General features: G+C 59.4%; 1 long non-coding RNA gene across 1 annotated transcript; it reads right to left on the bottom strand.

Moving 5' to 3' along the window:
* Positions 1 to 3,538: 3,538 nt before the first annotated feature.
* LOC144306508 (uncharacterized) lies at positions 3,539 to 4,842 on the bottom strand. Its single transcript, XR_013373596.1, has 2 exons — positions 4,416 to 4,842; positions 3,539 to 4,083 (listed from the first exon to the last, which is right to left on the bottom strand). It is a non-coding gene; the product is annotated as an uncharacterized LOC144306508 (long non-coding RNA).
* Between the last annotated feature and the right edge of the window lie 1,906 nt (positions 4,843 to 6,748).

Raw genomic sequence — 6,748 nt, 5'->3', positions numbered from 1 at the left:
TGCCTTCACACCAGCCCTGCCTTCCCGGTTTATTCCATCATTTCTGCACAACACGTCCTTTGCTGGTTTTACCAGGCCGGAGAGACCGTGAGGTATCACTAGCCGGCCTTGCTGTGCGAACTCCCCTCCTCGATCCCGACATCCCCCTGGCACTGCCTCACGTGTTCCAGTCAGCGGGGCCCAGTGCTTTCCTTTATCTGCTGAGGCGATCCACATGCCCTCGGAGCTTCGTGGAGCAAGGATGCATGGAAGACAAAAAAATTTTTAGATCTTAAAAGGGTCTGAAAATGCTTTTCTTCAACTTTCAGACTTCTCTGGTAGTTTGGGAATAAATTCTGGGTTGGAAATTGTCAGTTGTCTTCCTCTTTCCCATGTTGCTATTAAGAAATTCTGATTTGTGACTTCTGCAAGTTGATAGAATCTTCTGTTCCTAGTGTTAGAAAGATTCACAGTGATTTAACCGGGTGCTCAGCGGGCCCTTTCAGTCTAGAAGCCCGGGTCTCTTGGTTCTGGGAAAGTTTCTTTATCCGTTCAGTAAGTCTGGGGTACTAGCCTCATGCTAAGCACTCGTATTGGGAACACATCAGTGAAGAAAAAAGCATACTGTGCTCATAAAAAACTAATATGTTCATGAAGGGTGCCGTGGGGAAAATAGGGAACCACTAGAAAGGGCGGGGACGCCCCGATTGTATTTGGAGTGGCCAACGTAGACCTTATCAAAAGGGAACACCTGAGTCAAGAATTAGGAGGGATCATGCCCTTCAAATACGTGGAGATGGTTCCGGGCAGTGGGAACAGCAGGTGCCGAGGGCCTGAGGAAGGCAGGTTGGGGCTGGCTCGGTGGCAGGAAGGAAGCCAGTGGAACGGAGGGAAGGAAGGATAGAGGCTGAGGAGAGGTGATGGGGGTTCGTACTAACCTTGGCCGTCCTGGGAAATCGTTTACTCAAGGATCTAGCAAAGGGGGCGTGGTGGCGCCGAAACGTCCTAGGGCGGCCCTTGCTGCGTTGTTGGGGGGCGCGGGGGCGGGCAGCCGGCTCCGCACAGGGTTTCGCTGTGACTACGAGCGCGGCCGGGAAACACCCGCTGAAACTCGCTGGTCTGGGTCTCAGCTGAGGATGGGGCCACCCCTGCGTGCTCTGGAGAGCCGCGCTGCCCCCAGGAGTCATCCCCCCACTGGAGACCCACCTCATCCCCCCCACAAACAGGGTTTTGAAAGGACTTGGATTACAAGAGCGGCCCGTGATGCAAGACTGGCACAGGAAGGAGGCGGCCGAACCAGCGTGCACACGTGCGGAAAAGAATAATAAAAATCAGCCTTAACATCCTCCTGACGATCACTGTTCACGGCCCCCTATATGCCCTTCGGGTATTTTTCTGATGCACGTGTGTGTGTGTGTGTGTGTGTGTGTGTGTGTGTGCCCGTGTGCACAGGGCATGGGCCCCACCGCCCGCCGGTTCTCACCTCCCCACCCGACTTCTCACAGCTCACCTGTGACCCCCGGCGGCCTGCAGGGCACCCCGGAGCCACCCCGGCCAGGACACGTGGCCGCCCGAGGGCTGGGTGCGGTGCCATCGGAGAAACACCCTGTGGGCCTCGGGCCACTTCCTGGCCTCGGGGCTGGTCACCTGGGCCCTGCCCCCAGCACCCCACCCTGTGACCCCCGGGAGGGAGGCCGGGCACAGCCGTGCCATCCCCTGCCATCGGGCCCTGGCACCTGCTGCTTCAAGCCTGTCCGCGGGGCTTCTCTGCCCTCGGCATAAAAGCAAAGTCCCCGACCCCACCCCGACCTCCTCCCCAGCCTCTCCCCACACTCGGGCCCTGCAGCCCCGGCCCAGGCTCCTGCAGCAACTCCGCCAACTACGAGGGTCAACAGCCTGGGCCCCCTGCACCCATCTGCTTGGGTTCGAATCCCGTCTGGGCCGCTTCTCCACCGTGTGACCTTGGGCAAGGTCATCATCTCTTTCACTTTCCTCCTGCGTGAATAGGGACGAAATGATCCCTAATGAGGACGGAGCTGGGTGCAGAGAGCGTGCCTGGCGCGCAGGCAGGTAGCTGTGAGTGTGCACAGCGCCCTGAATCACCAGGGGCTCCTCTGACCCTCAGGCCCAGGCAGGCCCGGGAGACCCCCCAGCCCCCCGGGGCCGTGTGCTTTGCCGTAGCCCTGTGAGCCCCATGTCCCCATGTCGCTCTGTCCCCTCCGAGCTGCTGCGCCAGGTGGGGGCTGGTGCGCAGCCTGCGCCCTCCCACTTCCCTTCCCGGCTGCCGGGGGCGGGGGCACCGTCCTCCCGGGACAGCGGGCACACGGGTTCCCTGGTGTCTGACCGCTGGGGTGGGCACCAAAGGGTTTTCCCTTAGGATCCCATTTCCAAAGTAACTAACTAACGAGTGGTAACTAAGTCACTGAGTATTTACTTTGAGTAACAAGGTAACTAACTGAGCTCTACTGATCTCACATCCATTTTAAATACAGAAGAGGCTTCGGGGGACCCCGGGGGGCTCAGTGCGGTGGTCAGGCTCTGGTCATGATCCCAGGTGCGGGATGGAGTCCCGAGCCAGGCTCCCGGCTGTGGGGGGGTGGGGGTGGGGCGGACACCTGTGTCTCCCTCTGACCCCCCCACCCACTCCCCACCTCGTGCTCTCACTGTCTCTCAAATAAATAAAATCTTAAAAAAATAGAAAAGTTTGAAGGCTTTGGGACTTCAGGTGGCGACTCCCGGGTGGCAAATCCAGGCTGGGAGCCCGGGCGGGGGCTCTTGCCCTGTGACCCCATGGGCTCCTGCGGTGCCTGCTTAGGGCCCAGAACGTCCCATCCGGGCTGTGCCACCAGCGTCAACAGTTTGTCCCCGCCCAGCTGGCAGGTGCCGCTGCCCCCCCACCCCCGTGGGCCGTTATCTTCCCTCTAGAGACCCAGGGGAGGCCCGGGAAGCCTGTCCCAAGTCCCCACGCCAGCTGGGCCCACGTCCGGCCTCCCCCCTCGCCCTCCGCCCCTCGAAGACCAGTGCAGCAGGTTCAAGCCCCGGCCCCTGAAATGGGGACAGAAGTGGGGAGCCGGGGCCGCGGTGGTGGCACCGCTCTGGGACCCAAGGGAGGGTGTCCCATGGGGCCAAGACCATGGAGACGGCCAGAGGTGACCGTGGAGGGAGGGGGCTCCTTGGTGGGGGTGCAGGTGGCGCGGGGGGCAGCCTCCGGCCGCAGCTGCGTCCTGAGGCTGAAGCACTCGGGCGGCTCCACGTCTCCCGCTACATCACGTGCTGACGCGTCGCCCGGGCGAGCCCCGTGGGAGGTGTGAAGGCCTCCGTCAGGCCGCCCGGTAGAGCCAGCCGCCCCCTGCCCGGCTCGTGGCCCCCTGCCCGCCGCGGCCGGTCCGAGGGGCTCTGGGCACCTGTCCAGCGGGCCGTCCCCTGGGGAGGCGGTGACCCTCAAGAGCAGACACCCGCGGCCCACACGGCGCAGGCGGCACCTGCCGGCTCAGGGCAACGGGCGGGAGGGGCCGTTCAGGATGAGGTCTGAGTTTCCACCTCGGCACTGCAAACAGGATCCATCTCCCTTTTGCAATATCTTTATTCAAGCAATGACCCCAACACTGATTGAAGAGTCGGTGTTTCTCGACCTTTCCGTGAGGCCTTACTTCCTGGAGTCGAACACGTACTATATAATTAATATGATTAAGCTGGTAAATCATAAAACAGGCTTGGACAGCTTCCGGAAGAATATTAATTAGCCTCTCTAAACCTCTGTCTCCTCACCTCTCGAAGGAGCGGAGATTAATCTCTAAAAACTCATGCAGTTTGAAGACACGTGCATGTTATTCACGTCCTAAAACCACTCACAGGAAAGTCCCCCTTTTGCTGATGAGTCACTCCGTTAAAGGGCCCATTTTAGATCTTTCTAGAATTCTTCAATGTCGGGAAAATGAAATTTTGAGACAAGGCTGTTGTTCGATCTCTGGCGAGTCACGTTCCTTCTTTGTGCTGCCGCTTTCTAGGTCTGGACTGAGGGTCACGGTGGCTGCTGGGCTCACTTGGACTTTGGACGTTTCTTATGAAAGTCAAGTAGGATAAGTCCCCTGGATACTTCATCAACTGTCAGGGAAATCCAAAATGAGGGACTACTTTTTTTTTTTTTTTTTTTTTTTGGACATTTATAGACGAAATAGTAGCGAGTTTCAGAGGCTAAATGCCACGGGAGTCAGATTTGTTTCACCGGCTTGCTTGCTACCCACGCAGGAATGCGGGGGCCTCCGAGCAGCACAGACACGGCCCCACTCCCGCCCCCCGGCCCCGGCCCGTCGCCCTGCAATCCTGCCCACTTCCTCCCCTAACGGCCCGAGTGAACGTCCGCCCTCCACTGTCCCCGCCACCTGGCAGCGGGCCGGTGGCCGAGGCCCTGTCCCCGTCCGCCCCCAGAACAGGACCTGGCGGGCCGCGGAAGTCACCAGGGGTCCCGGCAGCTGACGCCGAGGATCACACCGGGAGCCTCTCTCCAAGTTTCTCCTGTCGGAGGAGAGTCACAGCGACGCGGGGAGCAGGACGGGAAGGGCACCGGGGGTGTCACAACGTCGAGGAGGTTTAGGAAACCTTCACCAACGTTTCCCCAAGTCACGCTCGCCCTGGGAGGGTCACTGACCCCAGGGGGGCAGTAAAGCCTGTAGGTTCTGCAGGACAGAAGCCGAGAGTCGCGGGGACACGGCCCTGCAGGCCCCGGGGACAGCCCGCGGGGGCAGGATGGGCTTCCCCGCAGTGTGCAAGGGCGCCACCAACGTGAACCCTGGCCCACTAGTCGGTTACCCCTGGGTTTGTGGTTCTCCGGGTGTGGTGGCGGTCGTTTAAATTTAGATTCAGTTACCCAACGTGTACGTAAGTCCATCATTCGATCCAAAGTAGCAGTGCTCGGTGACTTGCCGGCACTTACTCCTTCAGGTGCCCTCCCCGTGCCCGGCCCCCCACCCCGGTACCCCGACCCCCGTCCACTGTCCCCCAGGTACCCCATCCCCCCCGTTACCCCATCCCCCCAGTACCCGTCCACTGTGGGTACCCTGTCCCCCAAGATCCCGTCCCCCCCAGTACCCCATACCCCCCGTACCCCCATTACCCCATACCCTGTCCCCCAGTACCCTGCCCCCCCAGTATCCCATCCCCCCAGTACCCCATATCTCCAGTATCCCCCAGTATCCCATCGCCCCGTCCCCCACCCTCCACTACCCTGTACCCCCCCAGTACCTGGTCCCCCCCACCTGTCCCCCAGGTACCCTTCCCTCCAGTGACCCGCAGTGTGGTGCCTGTAGTGAAGAGTCCCTGGGGCTTGTTCCCCCCCATACACCCGCTGACTCCCCTCCCTGCTCCCCTCCCCGCTCCCCGCAGGTCCCCACAGTCCACGGAGGAGCTGCCACAAGGTGTGGGGAGAAGCGGGTGCAGCTCAGGGAGGAGAGGGGGCCGGCGCCTCTCACCCGGAGGCGGGGCCGCTGCCACTTGCAGCTGAGCCTGCACCTTCTTCTGCACCTTCTTCCAACGACTCCTCTGCGCCCCATTTGTCCAGGTGTCATGGTTTCAGCTTTGTCAGCCTCACAAAGGTACTTTTAAACATTGTCAAGGGATCCCTGGGTGGCGCAGCGGTTTGGCGCCTGCCTTTGGCCCAGGGCGTGATCCTGGAGACCCAGGATCGAGTTCCACGTCTGGCTCCCTGCATGGAGCCTGCTTCTCCCTCTGCCTCTCTCTCTCTCTCTCTCTCTCTCTCTCTGTGACTATCATTAAAAAATAAAAAAATAAACATTGTCAAGATGTAGACACACTCGCGAGGTGGTGCACAAGGACGGGGCGTTTTAAACATAAAATTCGGGGCGCCCGGGGGGTGGGGGAGGTCAGCGGGCAGGCACCTGCCTTGGGCCCAGGCCGTGACCCCGGGGTCCCGGATCCAGTCCCCAGGTTGGGCTCCCCGCACGGAGCCGCGCCCCCCTCTGCCTGGGTCTCTGCCTCTCTCTGTGTCCCTCGTGAACAAATAAAACCTTAAAAAGAAAATAGCACCTGCCAGTCGGGACAACCAGGGACAGGTCCCGGCACTGCCCGGCTCCGGCTCTGGGGCTGGGGGCAGCCTGGGAGGTGGGGGTGCAGCTCGCGGGGTTCGCAGCAAGTCCCTAGACGTTAAACCTTGTATGTGAGGCCTCAGGCGCTGGTTCCTCTCCTTAGTGGACGCTCCCGGGAGCCTAGAGCAGAGGCTGCTGTGTTCTTAGCACTTTCTGTGGATCTTTTTTTTCTTTGACCTTTTAGCATCAAAGAAGGCGTTGATTGTGAGTAGTAAGCGGGGAGCACGGTGGGCAGACGCAATATAATAGGGGCCTGCAAGTCCTCGGCGTCAGGAGAGTGGAACAGAAGGGACAGCTGTGGGGAGGGGCCCTGAGGGCTGGATGGGCCGCGTTGACCTACAGTAAACTGCACAGACTGAAGGGTGTCATCTGCGAGTGTCACGTATGCTCGCACCTGGGAAATCACCACCACAATGGTGGAATTACCATTATTTGTTCCATAATGTTTGGTGGAATTCAGCAATGAAAGCCATCTGGACTGGAGTTTACTCAGTGAGGAGGTATTGAACTACAAATTCAATTCCTTTCATTGACACAGTATAGTCAAGTTACCAATTTGTTATTGGTGAGCGTTGGTAGTTTTAAATTTTCAATAAATTGTTCATCTCATCTAAGTGGTTGAATGTTTTAATACAGTATTTCTCATATTTCCTTATTGTTTGCAGAGT

Source organism: Canis aureus, chromosome 37, assembly GCF_053574225.1.
Source record: "Canis aureus isolate CA01 chromosome 37, VMU_Caureus_v.1.0, whole genome shotgun sequence".
Classification (NCBI taxonomy): domain Eukaryota; kingdom Metazoa; phylum Chordata; class Mammalia; order Carnivora; family Canidae; genus Canis; species Canis aureus.
Note: the sequence above shows the minus strand (reverse complement) of the source record. Positions and strands in the feature narration are given on the sequence as shown.